Below are 16657 nucleotides of genomic sequence, written 5' to 3'. Positions count from 1 at the left end.
CACCTCCATTTACCCTCGATTACAAAAAGATTATATTTCAAGGCTCCAGACTAACCGAATTCTGAATCTGCTCAGTATGGGCCCAATTTGCTCAATTTGATTTTACCAGCCACCTCAAGACCACCAAGAACCCCACCCTACAAAATTTCAGCCAAAACTTCCCTCCTTAACCCTTATATCCAAAAAGATTCCATTTCGACTAATCCTATCAGCCGACACACAAACCCACTCTCAGTGATCAGACCCATCTCAACTTTCCATCTTTCGACTCGAGACCACCCATCATTGAACCGAGAACACGGTTTGACCCTCCTAAACCCGCTTTAACCCGGCGTTCTGAAAATTACCAAAATACCCCATTTGACTCAATATTACGAAAATGCCTCGCTTCCCATATAAATTCAACGTAAACTCCTCATTCGCCCTGATCCGGAAGAACCGAAGAGGTTAAGGGGGGATACACTATTCATCGTCTTTCCCACTCGAACTTGTGGCGGAGCGGCGGCACCTCCTCTCAGCTACTCTCGTTCTTTGTCTCCTCTTCTTCCTCTACCTTTTCTTTCTTTCTTTCTTTCTTTTTCTTCTTCTTCCTCCTCCCCCTGTTTCATCAGTCACCGCCGCTACAACTTCAGGCAGAGGCGATTTTTCCGCCCACTAGCTTCCCTTCTCTCTCTTGCTCTCTTTTTCTTTTTTCTTCTCCTCCTCTTTCACCATCTTCTCTCTCACCGGTGAACCACGGTCTGCCTTCTTCTCAGACGAAAACAGAGTAGTTACAGCATAGAGTTGCAGCAGTGGTATCGGTAGTATTGTCACTTCCTTCCCGACGGCTCCAACATCGGCTCTAATATCCGTCCTCCTTAGAACTGGAGCTTCATTGGATCTGCTTAGACAGTTTGCAGTCGTTAATCTCATCCGAACAAAACACACAGAACCCCTATAAGCTCCGACGTTCCCCCAAGGCATCGTTTCTCAGCCCGCAATCCCGATTCGGCATTCATTTTCTGGCCAACATAAGCCTAGGTATCACCGATCTAGCGCAAATCTCCCTACAGCGCCTATCGTCTAAAGGCCGAAACATCTCAGCATTCGTTTGCAGTCTTCTTGACCTCGGGCGATGCTTTCACTCAGCAGAACCATTTATCTATAAGTTCTTTTGCCAATCTTGGGTTCTGTAATGAAATTCTTAAGGCCTGAATATTAGAATTAATGATGAATCTCTGCACATGGATTCGGTGAGGGTACATCTGTATAGATTTGATGATAAATCGATTGCTCTTAGTTGTTTTGTTTTTCTTCGATGTTGCTAATGATATAACTATTGTTCTTAATGTTGTTTCCTTTTTTATTTCTCTTTAAACATTAGTCTAGCTGAATAAGTAAGCTGTTGAGTTGCAAGTTTTCATGAATCTCTCATCTGATTGTTTAGTGATAGATGGTTGTAGTTTCACTGAGCAGAGATGAAAAATTTCTAGGTCGGTGAACTATTGTTGCAGTGCTAAGATTGCTAGTTTAGTATTTGGGTCACTATGGAATAATGGCAAAGATCGGGTAGCCGAAGCTAGTGGTGAGGCTCCTACCGACTTGATTCTGTGAAGTCTGAAACCAGCTAACGGAGGATATTTTGTGTTTGTTTTCTTGAGACAAATTGTCTATTAATTGCATAATTGTCTATGTGTTTGTTTTCTTGATACCCTATATGGGCCCCACCTATTGGACCCGGGAGAGGGGTGCCTAATCCCTTCCCTCTCCCATCCGAGACCTATCCAACCTGGTTAAATCGGTGCCTTTAGGCTATTAGAGTCACTATTGAACCAAAACAATTTTGATACCATTCTCGGAGGTCCCATCATCTCCATTTCTTAATCTGATGGGTGACGATTCCATTCGTAGCCTAAGTGGCAAAGTGAACCGATTTTTCCGATGTTCATAGACTGGCAACTCCACTGGGGACGCTCTTGGGCCATAGGTGGCGCCCACATGGGCCCATTTGGCCTAGATTGCTCTTTTATGCTTATGTATGCATTCATTTTACTTTATGATAATTGCTCACGTTATGATGCTTAGTTGATAATTGCTTGCTATTTACTTGATGTTTTATTTCCATTATTGCATGCTTGATTCACTCATTCTCTTGTACACACCATTTGCATTAGTTCTATCATCCTATGTCCCATTAGGAGAGGGGTCACTAAGTGGTCAAGACGCGATGGACTCTGCTCCCCGCGATCGCACCTAAAACCCCCAAAGCAGCCACCAACCAGAGAAACCTATTTGTCCAATGGGTGGAGGTTTGAAGGCTGGCTACCTTGTTGGAGCCTCGTGTCTAGAAATGAGCTGGGTCAGCCCATGCATTCTCACCTAGAGTCTGCATTTTGAGTCTAAGAAAGGAGTAAGGGGAAGTTACCCTAGAATTCTAGGATAGGACACGGATGTGTGCTGATCACTTTGTGGATAACTGAATAAAATAAAAGAAAACAAAAAAAAAGAAAAAAGGGAAGAAAGCGGAAAATGAAAAGTATGAGTGATAAATAAAATTGAGATTCAAAGAGGACTTAAATTGCTTGGAATTTGTCTCAGGAAAATGGATGAAGGCATACGGCTGAGTAAAAAAAAAAAGGGTAAAAAAATGTTAACTAAGTAATTGAAATAAAAAAAAATAAGCAAAAACATTGGGTCCCCTCTCTTTCAAGTCTTGAGAGGCAAGCTGAAGGTGTCAAGTATAGTTGCAATGTCAATCCTTTTAAGTTTCTTGTCTTTTTCTTTCTCCTCTTTAAGTCGTTGGGTCTAGTCCTGTGGTGTCGGTAGTAAGGTTTTCCCCATCTCCAATCATCCCATCTTGAAGTCTTGCCCTCATTAATCTCCATTCATTGGTTTGCATCTAATCTGTTGTACAGAAAAGTTAAACCCATCGAAATCTCCTTTGGGTTTGATTATCTCACCGTGTAGCTCATGCCTTGTCCTCTGTAGTGCTGCCAATTTAGTCACGTCTCTGGGACCATTAGTGTTTCCACTTCTGTTAGGTATAAAAGGTTTCATCTCTGTAGAGTTTGGCTACCTTAAAGCCTGTAGATAAATGGTGTCAGCCTGCCTAGGGATTTGCTATCTATCATGCGTAGTTCGATGATGTCTCAGGAGATCATATTTGAGTGGTGTCAAGTTGCTTGGGGATGTACCGACCATTGGTTGCGGTTTTAAGGTGTTTAAATAGCCCGAAACTTAGAGATGGGTTCAAACAATTATTTTTGTGTCTTTTTCAAGTCTTTTTTGCCAGAGCTTGCCATCCTTAAGAGTTCAGGATGCCTTTTTTTTATCTCTGAGTTTCCCTCTTGGGAGCGTGTAACAATTAAAGGTTCACAATCAGTCTAAGAAATTAGGTTTAAGCTTCTGTGTAGCGGTGCAGGTTAGAACTTGTTTACAGTTTTTTTAAGGAATTCAGAAGCTTAGGAGAGCCTAGAGTGTGCAATCCATCCATCGTCCCCAAGCTACATCAGCATTGGCAAATTTGTAAATGCAAGTGTTTGGCATTAGTATCTTTGTCTTCCTTTCTTCTATATTCTCTAGAGAATTCTAAGGAGAAATGCCTAGCCTGGATAAAGCTTTACCAGCCTCATGTTGTCAAGATCAGGCCCATTCAGTATTCTGTTGTCTGAAATGATGAGAAATCATCATATGTATGGCTGAATCCTACAGGATGGTTGGGCGAAATTTCAAAAATTTCTCTCTCATCTATGAATCGCATTCCCTATTTTAGAAAACTGCATTTTCAATGATCAATCTTGAACCAAACCGAACCAGATCCGAAACCAAAAGGGAGAAGAGGGATATACCTGATACGAAGTAGCAATGACTCCCAATGAAGGTATTCATGCCCAAAAAGATAACCAAAACCCGTTTCCACTGAAGATGACACAGTGTGTGGTGAAACAGGATCAACAAGATGGCTCTTCAGCAAGAACTGAATTCTTCAACAAGAATGAAGTAGAGGGTTGGTGAGCATAACTTCATATTACTTCTTCTACCAAGAAGCAATATCAAGAACAATTCTTGATCACTCCCTCAAGTGGAGATCGAATTGGGTAGGGGCGACAAGAACAGGGAAGAACTCTGCAAATTGTTGTGTTGTATAACTAAGGAATCTGCCCCCTTTATTTATAGCCTTCTCAGGATCAGCCTCCTAATCCAATTAGGAGAGAGTTCCTCAATCCAAATCTGATATTTGGATATGTACTCTTGAATGGATAAGACTTATCTTATCTTTCAACTAATCCTAATCAGATTATAAATCATATCTTGCATCCATTTAATTAACTAACTTAAGCCCAGTTCGAATTGGGCTTTAGCCCATTAAGTTTATGTGCTCACTTAACCTCTTAACTTCATCTCCAATTGACTCTCTTTGTATGGCGTGGGACCCAAACATTGATCTACACATCAACCACATGGGTTCAGCTCAGCCTTTGTTACAAGGGCTGGCTGAAATCACTATATAAGATAGTGAACCCCTGAGTCCATCACTATGGACTCTTAATGGGCCCAAAATTTACACTAAAAGGTCTTTGGGTCCAACCACCTTATGAAAACCCAAGGACTGTGGGTAAATGCAAGATTATCCCATCAGGTATTACCCTCAATGGTCTTACACTTAACCTCTCAGCCCATAATGATCAAACATTGTTCGACAAGAGAGGACATCTCCTTCGGTTGCAAGGAATAGTGTTGCACTCTCTACTCACATGGATCTCGGGAATTAAAACATTTTGCAAACATTTTGAAACCATAATATATATATATATATATGTATGTATGTATATATATATATATGTTTGTATGTATATCTCTATATAAATGTATTTTGCAAAAAACAAATTTCAACAGTTGAAATCAACTGCTGGTAGTTTAGGTTTTCATCAAAGAAAGTACATCCCCGATCATTCACTCTGTTCGACAAAGGGGCTGATTCTATCACTATGATAACCCACTCAGAAGAATTCTTGGATTGTCCCAACATACCCAGGTTTTGACGCCCTCTAATGATCTCACTGATTGGCATATCAAAAACGGTCCGATCTGACACTTAGTGCAGTACCATAATCGAGTCTAGGGGTCAGGTGTAACATTCCAATTTTGCCCATCTATCTCCAAGGTCCAGGGCAATACTGAAATTTTGGTCCAATTTAGGGTTTCAAGAAAACCTACACTGCATGTACCTCAGGTCTAACCCTAGAAGCTGAGACAAGCCACCTCAATCAACTTGGCGGCACATCAGTATCAGCCTTGGCAGGATATATCTCCCCAAATCTATCCAACGGCTGTGAAGATTCTAAACTAACACGAGTCTCATAAGTGTCCAATTTAAGGGTATTACGCAGAAACACACCACAATAACATGAATCAATTATGTACTTTATTCATTTACAATAAATGTCAAAAGATACATCAATCTGATGGGAGCTCAGGGCATAACTGTCCAACATTGTCAAGATTGGGATTTAGTACCGCTAAAAAATATGTCATTCATTTGTCAAAAGATCCTTCCCCGACAGTTTCATTTCCAGTGGTGTCATTGCTTATCGTTTGTTGTCAAGGATTTGAGGGTAATAGAAAGTTCTTGGAGTTGGGTGATATCAGCTCACCTGTTCTTTTTCTCTAACCACTTGTCTTTTAGAGTCTGGAGTCTTTTAGGAGTTACACCTGGCTGATTCTGGTTTACATATGACTATATTAATTCTCATTCTCAGCTTGAACCAATTTAGGAACTCATCAAAAGTATGGACTAAACCACCTATTCAGAATTTCAGTGGTACCCACATGGGTTCACAATATGTGTTGAAGAAAAAAAATAAATAAATAATAATAATAACAATAAAATAAAATGCAAACAAACAAAGCGAACAAAAAAAAAACAAAAAAAAATGATAAAGAAAAGAAAAGTGAAAGGAGAAATAAAAGAGGGACTACAGTGTACTAAGAAGATCGTATACGTATGATAATAAGGGATTGAAATATGCTAAGTGCTCGACTTGTCCATGCAATGACAAATTTTGCCTTTATCCTTTAGAAATCGTATGGGTCCTGAAATGTATGAATGTGAAGGGTGCCACCCGGAATTAGCTGATCAAATTTGAGGACAAGCTCAGTGTTAGACAGTTTTGTATGTCCTTAGCTTCAATCAGAATGATGTACTTTATGAGTTTATTGTAAATGAATAAAAGTGCATATTTGATTCATGTTCCCTTGGTATGTTTCTGTGTAATACACTTAACGAGACTTGTGTTAGTTTAGAATGTTCATAGCCAGTGGGTCGGTCTGGGGAGACCTATCTTGACAAATCTGACACTGTGGTGCCACCAAGTTGGTTGGGGTGGCTTGTCTCAGCTGCCAGGGTGAGACCCTAGGCACATACAATGTAGGATTAATTGAATCAATGAACTGGACCAGATTTCCAGTATTGCCCTAGACCTTGGAGATTGATGGGCAAAACAAGAAAGTTACACCCGACCCCTAGACTCGATTATGATACTGCACTAGGTGTCGGATTGGGCTGTCTTTGATATACTAATCAGTGAGATCCTTAGCGGGGGTCAAAACCTAGGTATATTGGGACAGTCCGAGAATTCATCTAAGTGGGTGATCATAGTGACAGGATCAGCCCCTTTGTCAAACAAAGGTAATGATCGGGGATGCACTCTCACTGATGAAAACCAAGACTACCGGCAACCGAATTCAACCGTTGAGATTTGTTTTGCAAAGTATATTTTATATGAAATATAAAAGTATATATGTTATGGTTTCTAAAATGTTTGCAAGAAGGTTTTAATTCCCGGGATCCATATAAGTAGAGAGTGCAACATTGTTCCTTTCAGCCGAGGGAGAGGTCTTTTCTTGTCGGGCAGTGTATGATCATTATGGGCTGAGAGGTTAAGTGTAAGACCATTGAGGATAATACCTGATGGGCTAATCTTGCATCTGCCCACAATCCTTGGGTATTACAAGGTGGCTTGGCCCAGGGACCACTTAGGGTAAGTGTTGGGCCCATAGAGCCCATAAGATGGGTTTCAGGGGGTGCACTGTTCATAATAGTGTATTCGACCAGGCCTTTTAACAAAGGCTGGGCCGAACCCATGTGGTTGATGTGTAGATCAATGTTTGGGTCCCACGCCATACAATGAAGCCTAATTGAGCGGCAGTTAGGAAGGTTAAGTGAGTACATAAGCTTAATGGGCCTAAAGCCCATTTCGAACTAGGCTATTTAAGTAGTTAATTATGGGGCGAATTCTGAGATAGATTAGCAGATAGGATAGGGTCTTGATCCTATCCACTCAGATGGTCCAGATCTGAATGTGATTCAGATTTAGAAACCTCCTAATGAGATTAGGAGAAAGCTAATCTAATCTGCAGATAAGATAAGGGTTTATCCTTATCACGTGAAGAGAAGGCTGATCCAAATATGATTTGGATAAGTAGCTCCTAATGGGATTAGGAGCTGATCCTTTAGGATTAACAAAAGAAGGGGGCGACAGCCTAAAGAAGACACACATTCAGATCCTCTTGAGTGCTGAAATCACAAGAAGAGAGAATTTTGCACCCTGCGAATACTCTCTTGCTGCCTCCTTATTGCCGCCGCCATTACCTTCAGTTCGATCTCCAGTTCTTGGGAGAAATCAAGATCTGATCTTGATACCAATCTTTTGGGAAAAGATTGATTGGAGCTGTACTCACTAGCCATCTTGTTGATTCTTGCGAAGGGTCAAGTTCTTTTGGAAGAACATTGCTGATTCTGCTCCACCCTGCACTGTGCCATCTTCAGTGGGAGCAGATTTTGGATCATTCCTTGGGCATGAACACCTCCATTGGGAGATACTGTTTCTCCGTATCAGGTACATCCTCCCTCCTACTCCTTTTGGTTCAGACCTGGTTTGGTTCATGGTTCAAGATTGATCCTTGAAAAATATGTTTTTCTAAATAGGGAATGCGATTCCCAGTTGAAGGGAGAAAAATTTTTGCAATTCGCCCCCTTATTCCGCAACATCTGGGCGTCCATACAATGGATCTCTCATCTCTTCACTCAGGATATCTTGGACTTAATCGGCACTATCACGTGGGGAAATGTTATACACCTGGCTTGGGTTGAGTTGCATTGGCCGTTGTTGAGAGCCGCATTTAGATGTTGGGATTTTGAGAAGGTGGTCTTTTGTTTTGGCTATAATCAATTATGTCCGACCCTAGAAGAAATAGCTTATTTGCTATGCATGTACCTTGGAGATGACATCTTTATACCAGTTTACAAACAAGGGTATCGAACTGAGCTGTCAAAGTATCTTCAGTGCAAAGCCCATCAATTGGAGGTATCGGACAATCACTTGGTTCCTCTCCCTTATCTTCTCAAACAAAGCACCACCCAATATAGTCTAGCCAACGAAGAAATAGGACAGAAGAATGCGTTGCTCATGGCCATTGTCGAACATTTGTTGTTTCCTTGGGACCGAGAGCATGTGCATGCCTGTTTGACCACAGTCCTGTCTCGTATACACCCACTCGAAGAAACTTCAGGAGTTGCACGCACTACGCTAGTTCCCATGATACTGGCAAAAATACTGAGGGGGTTATCATTGCTCCAAGCCGAGAAGAGATGGTCATTCCAGTGATCTTTACAAATATTACAGCTATGGCTCATCAGTCATATTCCTTCATTGGTAACCCCGGGACTAGGCATATCATAGAGACCTCCCTTTCGAGTTGTGCAAATTTTATATGCACACCCTCGGTTTAAGCTTTCCATGGAACAACAATATCATACCACTCTTCGACAAGTTTCGGAGAAGGAGATAGAATGGAAGTTGGACATTCGGCTTCAAGAAGGATCAACCCAACCCCGATTGACTGCGGAGCATAGACAGAGTATTGTTTTGGCTGGAGCCTATGGATCCGCTCCCTATGTTCCAGTGAGAGTATTAAGGCGGTTTGGCTTCAAGCATATGATTCCTAACGTCGAAAACATGGAGGCAGACCTTGTCCATTTTACAAGATCAAATGCTAGCACGCAAAAGTCATTGGATGTCGAGCAAGAGGGAATGGTTAACACTGGTGCAAACCAAACAACCTTCTTGTGAACCTACGTACTATCAGTGGTTGCGGCAGCCTATGGATCCACCACTGCCATACCCCGAGCTCCCCACGCCAGTGAGGTCTCCCTCCAAGGGGACCATCTCAAGATTTGCCTTATGACGCACTTTGGAAGATTTGAATTCGCGTGTTTTTTTTAGCTTCAATCCTGGAAGAGAAAGGAGTTAGAAGTCAAAGGATCGAATCATCAAAAAAGGGAGCCTAATTGAAGGAGTCATAGCATGAAGAAAAGGTTAGAACCTACAAGAGATGTAGACCGGGTTATAGTTTTCTCGTCCTTGTCATTGGGTTTTTGCCCTTCTTTGTAAATACATAATGTTATCCAAAGAAAATTTTGGAAGGTCTATTTCTTTTCTTTAAGTCTATCCGCATTATGCTTCATTAAAAAAAAAAGAAGAAAAAAGAAGGAAAGAAGAAAAAAAAGAAAGAGAGAGAGAGAGGGAGAAGAAGAGAAGGAAAAGAGAGAGGAAGAAAAGTTGCAGATTACAAATAATTTGTCATTGCAAGCATAAGTCTCGAGCAAAAAAAATAAAGTAATAAATAAAAACAATAAAAGAAATACAAATATATAATAAAATAAATAACAAATAAAATAATAAATAAAATAAAAATAATATATATAAAATAATAATAAAAAAGAGAAAAAAGAAAAAAGAAAAGGGAAGAGATGATTAACTACTAATTCAGTTTTATTGGTAATCAGAGAACCATTGGGAATCCTAGGCCTGCAACTCGGCGTATAATTACAAGGTCTGTTGCGAGAGCAATGGCACAAGAATTGCATCAGAATGACAGCACCATACTCCCATCTTCCTCAGGTTCAGCTACTCCGTCAGACTCGAGGATACCAAGTTTGGTCCCATACACTGAATACATCAAATTTCAAGAGCAACTGGAAGATGTAAAAGCTCAGTTTGCAGCTTTTCGCAGAGTACATAGCCAATCAGTGCCACCTCCACTTTCACAACTTCGTCCCAACAATCCTCGCCCCAATCATCCTTTAACTCTACACCTCCGCCCCCACCCACATTTAGCTCCGCAGAGCAAACGTATCATCAGCCTTTTTCTCAGTCATCTTTTACTGAACAATCTTACCAACCCCCACTGCAGCCTTCCTTTAGCTTCCTAGGACAAGCTTATACCCAACCCTCCCCAACTCTTTTTGGGGAGGAGGAACTCAAATTCTCTATGCCACCTCCCCTATTTCAATCCCCTCTAAAGGATGATGTAGAAAAATTGAAAGAGGAGATGAGACAAGTGAAAGGAGTGCATAATTTAGGGGCCACAAACTTTAAAGAGTTATGTCTTTACCCCTATGCTAAGCTGCCTGAGAAGTTTAAGATCCCGGATTTTGAAAAATATGATGGTAAGAGTTGCCCTCAAACTCATTTAAAAATCTTCTATGGAAATCTGTTTTAGTATGGGTCCGACGAAAGTTATTGATTTAGATGTTCCAAAAAAGTTTGACTGGTAGTGCAAGAACATGGTTCGCTAACCTGGAGGAGGACAAAAAGAAATCATGGAAAAAAGGTCTCAGAGGCATTCCTTGACCATTTTTCTTACAACATGGAGTTGGTACTGGATCGAGCCGATCTGGAGCTGATGAGTCCGAAGTCAGGGGAATCATTCCTGGACTATACTTACCGCTGGCATGAGGTGGCAGCCAAGCTCCGCCATCCCCTACCTAAAGAGGAAATGGTTAGGTCCTTCATTAGGACCCTGAAGGATCCCTACCACACACTATTAGTGGCCCAACCATTGAAGGACTTCAGTGATGTTGTCAAGGGTGCTGTGAGGATAGAAGAGTCTATGTGTCACAGGCGCATGAATTCTGTCATATCTGGGGTAGGAAACCCGACTAACTTTACTCCTTGACCGAAGAGACCTTCACCCAGGCCGAAGGTTGAAACTGAGATCCATGCAGTCTCCATCTATCCCCTTCTACAAATTGGCTTTGTAGCCACCGTTCATGCTCAACCTGCACCTTCTAGACCACCTTTGGTAATGAACCCTCCACTTAGACCGCAACCACCGAACCCGATGATCCCCTACCAACCCGAACTTATAGTAAACCCCCAACATCCCCCTCCTAGGTACAACAACGTGCCTTATATCTGTCCCCCAATGGCTCCTCCTCGTCCCCGCAGGGAATGGATAGAACTCACCCAGGTCCCGTATCCTCATTCTCAGTTATTGTCTACCTTGGTCTAAGAAGGATACATGAAACTATTGAAGTGTAAGCCGCCTCAAGAGCCCAAACCTAAGCATTATGATGAGAATGCATATTGTGCATTTCACCAAGGGCCCGACCATACCACAGATCATTGCATAACATTGAAGTCCACTATCCAGGATTTGATTGACAAGAACCTGATTACCTTCAATCCAGTATCAAACCCCCCACCACAACCAGGTATAGGCATAACACAAAACCCTCTTCCTAATCACAAAGCCGGTCCCAGTTCGTCCATCAACTTCATAGAATGTGGAATAGAGATCTTTGTTAATCCAAAATAAGGAGAAGAAGAATCCCATCATCGGCTTGGCTTAGAGCTTTATAATGGTAATGTTTGCGAGATTGACTAAGATGACCATGTTGATCCAATGCATCTAATCCGCCCATGAGAGGTTACCAGTTGGAGCGCCTGCCCCATAGTGTTGGGAGCCGACACTTAGTTTTGATCATTTTCTCAGGTTTGAATTGTAATGTCAGAATGGGGAGTCAATGCTTTCTGCCCCACTTCTATTCATATTGAGAGTTTCTTATGTAAATAGTTAAAATACAATAATGTTTTATGTCATTCCATGACACTAGCGGAACTACGTCCAGCCTGATCCCATTTCACAAGGGTATGTAGTGCAGCCCATATCACGAGTACAACCCCTATCGTAAGTATTTCTTATTTCCCCTCATTACTTTCTTGTTCTAGGAATTCACACTTGAGTTGTACAATTTTGATATTGAGTTGGACTTCACCTTCATTGGCATTGAACAAGAAGATCCTAGTGTGGAAATTCTGAAGGAGCTTCTTGATCAAATAGAGTGATTTGGAGAGAATAATCCGAAAGTCGAATCTGAGGCCATAAATTTGGGTACTGAGGGTGAGCCAGAGGAAGTATCGAATGAAGTAGACTTGTCCCATGAGCAAAGAGCGAGCTTAATGGAAACAGTGATATTTCTGTAATGGGATTATAGAGATATGCCTAGTTTGGATACTGATATAATGATTCACGGTTATTCTGATGCAAAACCAGTCAATGCAAAAAAAAGGGATAAAAGAGATAAAATAAAATAAAAACAGGCAAATTCAAAATAAAAAGAAGGAAGAAAAAAAATCAAATCCAAAATTCAAAAGGAAAGGTGTAAGAATGCTTTGACCTAGACCCGTAACCCGACATATATTGCTAGGTTAGTTATCGAGTAGTGGCACAAAATTCTTTCCATCACTTCTCAGCTAGCAAATCTGATTGTTTCCTCCTTAATGAGGCCCAGTTCCATTTTGAACTACGTCCGACCTGATCCCTTTCAAAGGGGGTACATAGAGCAGTCCATCTCATGGTTCCGGCCACTTCCATAAATAAAATATTATTTTTCCCCTATTTTTCTTTCCCTTGCCTGAGAAGCTTATTCATAAGAGAGTGATTGGTCCGTTTAGGACTATTTTCCCGTAGAAGAAGGTAGTGTTATCCCCTCTCAAAGTCCCAAAAGAATGCTTGAGGAAGGTTGGTTGTTGATCAAGAGCTCTATAGTTGAACTTATTGTTAACCTCCCAACCCGTAATCAAGCCATCCTTCTTGTCCAAACTGGAGCAAAATTATAGCTCCCAAAACATAGTCCATTCCCCTTGAATATTGCCTGAGCCGGCATAGAACAAAGGCACCACCCTAAGCTAGTGCTCTGTTGATTAATCAAAGAAAGGACTAGAGGCCATCCTCGGTCGTTCATCTTCCCTCATTAACCCCTTGAATTCATAAAAGTCACTAGTTAACCAGTTCAGCTTATACATTAGACCTTTTTTTCGATAAACTAGCCAAACCCACAGAATGCACCTCAGGGATCATCAAAGGGTTGAAAAAAAAAACCACAAAAAAGAGAAAAAAAAAAGAGAAAAGAGAAAAGAGAAAAAGAGGATGGAGAATGCCCCAGGGGGGCTTTGCTCGACATATGATTCTTCAATATGCAACGTGTAGTCGATAATGAAATGAAGGGAGGCCATCCTTAGTCGTTTGTTTGACCTTAGGCATTCAATCCTAATAGTATGTAGTAAAATCACTTAGTGGGCCCTTTGAGCCTCTTGTTGGCCTTTTCTTCATAATAAACACTTTCCAACGAGTGGGTGTCAAAACAAGCAGAATACAATTACAGCAATCGAGCAAGAGCTCAAAAAAAAGAGAAAAGAAAAAAGGAAGAAAAAATGAAAATAAATAGAAGAGAAAAGTGTACAAAGGAAGAAAAAAAAAAGGAAAAGGGAATGAAATTTTGATAACTCTGTTGATAATGAATGTGGGGCAATTATCACGAAGGATCAATGAAGGGGCAAGTGATGAATGCTGAAATACTTAGAAGAAATTAGGGCAGTTAAGGTGATTTTATTGCTATGGGATCTTTCATGATGACACCCACATGCCAGTTTTAATTTTCCTACCCACTTACATTTCGTCCCAAAATAAACTCCCCCTTGATCAATAAGAATGCACAATTCATGTTGAGGAAGAATGTGAAGAGCAATCTCTAGCATATGGCTATGAAGAAAGCCTTGATAAAAAGATACTATAAATAAAAGGTGAAAAAATAGAGAAGAACAAAAAGAGAAGGATGAAAGAGTGATGAGGAAAGTAGACCCTGAATCAATTTTCCTAAGAGATAATCCATGCATCTGATGTCTCCCATTAATGGTTATTTGGGCCATTTAACCCACCATTTGTAACCTCCATCCCATACCACGTTTCGTCCTTATGAGCAAGACCTCCTCAATCTTTGAAAAATCGACAAATCAGCATTGGACAGACCTATTTGGTCGGCAATGAAGGATCATAATTATCATTCGCTCCATTAAAGTATCAACTTCACAACCCACCTTTTTTTTTGTTCACCAAAAGAGGAAAAAAAAACTGGGGCAGACCCCCTGTGATAAGGTTGTTCTTACAGTGAATCCCTGGTTCAACAATTTACAATTCCATCACGCATGCTTTTGAGTTCAATGAATTTTGAGTAGTAACCAGATATACACTCTCATTTGATGTGAACCAGACATGAACTTTTTGGACATAATTACTCTCATATGAGTTAAGGTTGAAGGCACTTTTGCCCTTGAGTTTTGAGGTTTTCCCTTCTTATAATTCTGATATATCATGTCCTTGTGCTCTACTCAATAATTGAATGCTTGTGCCACAATTTGAGATACTTGACCTTTTCAGGGCGTACTCTACTTCTATCTTGGCTTTACCATCACATTATAGTCTTTCGCGTATCCATCCATCGGTCATGTCAGCCTTTATGCCTTGACCCGCGTTAGAAATCCCATTTGTAAATCTCCTTCATTTGACCAATACTAATTTTAATTGAGTAAATAGAGATGATATAAATAATGAAAGTAAAAAAAAAAAAAGATAAGAATAATGTCTGAAACTTTGTCAAATCTTCCAAAATGTTCTAAAAAAAAGAAGAAAGAAAAAAAAGCTAAAAAAATATTTGTTGGTGTTTTGTGATTGATTTGTTTGTCTCTAACATGTTTTTCTTAGTGGTAGATTTACTTTCATCCAGTTTTTGCATATCCAGATGTACTTTAAGCCAGTTTTTCACAAATCTAGATTTTGCATTAATCCAAATTTTGCAAATTTTCTTCATCTAGTTTTCACAGTTTTATCCCAGGTCTAGTTTTCACAGATGTACTTTAATCCAATTTTCATAGTTTTATCCTAGATCTAGATTTCACAGATTTACTTTAATGCAGTTTTCACAGATCTAGATGTACTTTAATCCAGATTTACTTTGTCTAGTTTTCACATTTTTATCCCAGATCCAGATTTCCCAGATTTACTTTAATCTAGTTTTTTTGCAATTATTTTCCTAGATCCAGATTTCCCAAATTTACTCTGATCCAGTTTTTCACAGATTTCCCAAATCTAGATTTCACAGATCTACTTTAATCCAGTTTTTCACAGATTTTCCAAATCCATATTACATAGATTTACTTTAATCCAGTTTTCACAGATCCAGATGTACTTTAATCCAGATTTACTTTGTCCAATGTTGACAATTTTATCACATATCCAGATTTCCCAGTTTTACTTTAATCCATTTTTTTGCAGTTGTTTTCCCAGATCCAGATTTCCTAGATTTACTTTAATCTAGTTTTTTGCAGTTGTTTTCCCAGATTTACTTTGATCCAGTTTTTCACAGATATCCCAAATCTAGATTTCCTAGATTTGCTTTAATCAATTTTTTCACAGATTTCCCAGATCTACTTTAATCCAGTTTTTCAAAATATTCCAGATCCAGATTTCACAGATTTACTTTAATCCAGTTTTCATAGATTCAGATATACTTTAATCCAGATTTACTTTGTCTAGTTTTCACAGTTTTATCCCAGATCCAGATTTCCTAGATTAACTTTAATCCAGATCTCTCTTCTCTGATTTTTCTTGAGTTTTCACCATGACCATGCGTGGCTAAACTCTGATACTTGGTTGAAGGAAACAGAAGCCTCAGAATCAACAAAGCTGTGAGATCTAATTTGATTTTCATTGTTTGATTTATACTTTGAATATCGAATGTTCTTCTATGTTTATGTTCATGATTGTTTCGTCTGATTGCTAGGAGGCCTACTAGTTTATTATTCGTTGCAATTTACTACTAGGTTAGATATTAGATCCGTAATTGTTTGATCCCTCTAATCTGCGAAGCAACTAGGGTTTAATGATTTGCTGCGTCAGAAATAGTTAGATCTTAGGAAGAACACTCGACTGAATTAAATGCAACCGCTTGTGCTTGTGTTGTTTAGCTTCATCGATCTCTAATGCTTAAGGCTACTAATGGATTAAATCTTTAACGCTTGTTTAGGGGTTGTTCAGTAGTAAGGGTTAAAAGGATCGCTTGTTTTTTGGTTAACTGAGATTAGGGAGATGCAGAAAAATAATTTCAACGATGAATATTCAATTTCTGAATTGATTTATCTATGCATCGATAAGCAGTAGTGAAATTCTGATGGTCGATGTTGACTTAGACCAAGACTCATTCTTTTGATTAATTTTAGTACTTTGAATTGCATTGTTTCTCATTTTATTTTTGTTCTTTTTAATTCTGATTTTCTTTCTTTTTAATTCTGGTTCATTACATACAACCCACCCCCCTCCATCTTTGTTATGCAGCACACAAACTAGGTTAGATACTCTCTGTGGGAACGATCCTTACTCGCACTACTGCATTTATTTTCAGGAGTATAGGTTTTATTTTTGGGTGCCTACGACAGCACAGCAAATTTTGGTGCCGTTGCCGGGGAGTTTTTCTAATCGGTTTTTATGCTTATTGTGA

The 16657-nt window shown here is 39.8% G+C and overlaps 1 long non-coding RNA gene across 1 annotated transcript in view; it reads left to right on the top strand.

The window, feature by feature from the left end:
• Positions 1-427: 427 nt before the first annotated feature.
• LOC148789853 (uncharacterized) overlaps positions 428-16657 on the top strand; it is a 19507-nt gene continuing 3277 nt past the window's right edge. Inside the window, exon 1 of the long non-coding RNA XR_016079120.1 lies at positions 428-1232. This is a non-coding gene — a long non-coding RNA (uncharacterized LOC148789853). The remainder of the gene's footprint in view (positions 1233-16657) is intronic.

The sequence above is a fragment of the Nelumbo nucifera genome, chromosome 8, assembly GCF_055504915.1.
Source record: "Nelumbo nucifera cultivar China Antique chromosome 8, China Antique-T2T, whole genome shotgun sequence".
Taxonomy (NCBI): Eukaryota; Viridiplantae; Streptophyta; class Magnoliopsida; order Proteales; family Nelumbonaceae; genus Nelumbo; species Nelumbo nucifera.
This window is presented reverse-complemented; position numbering and strand designations above follow the sequence as displayed.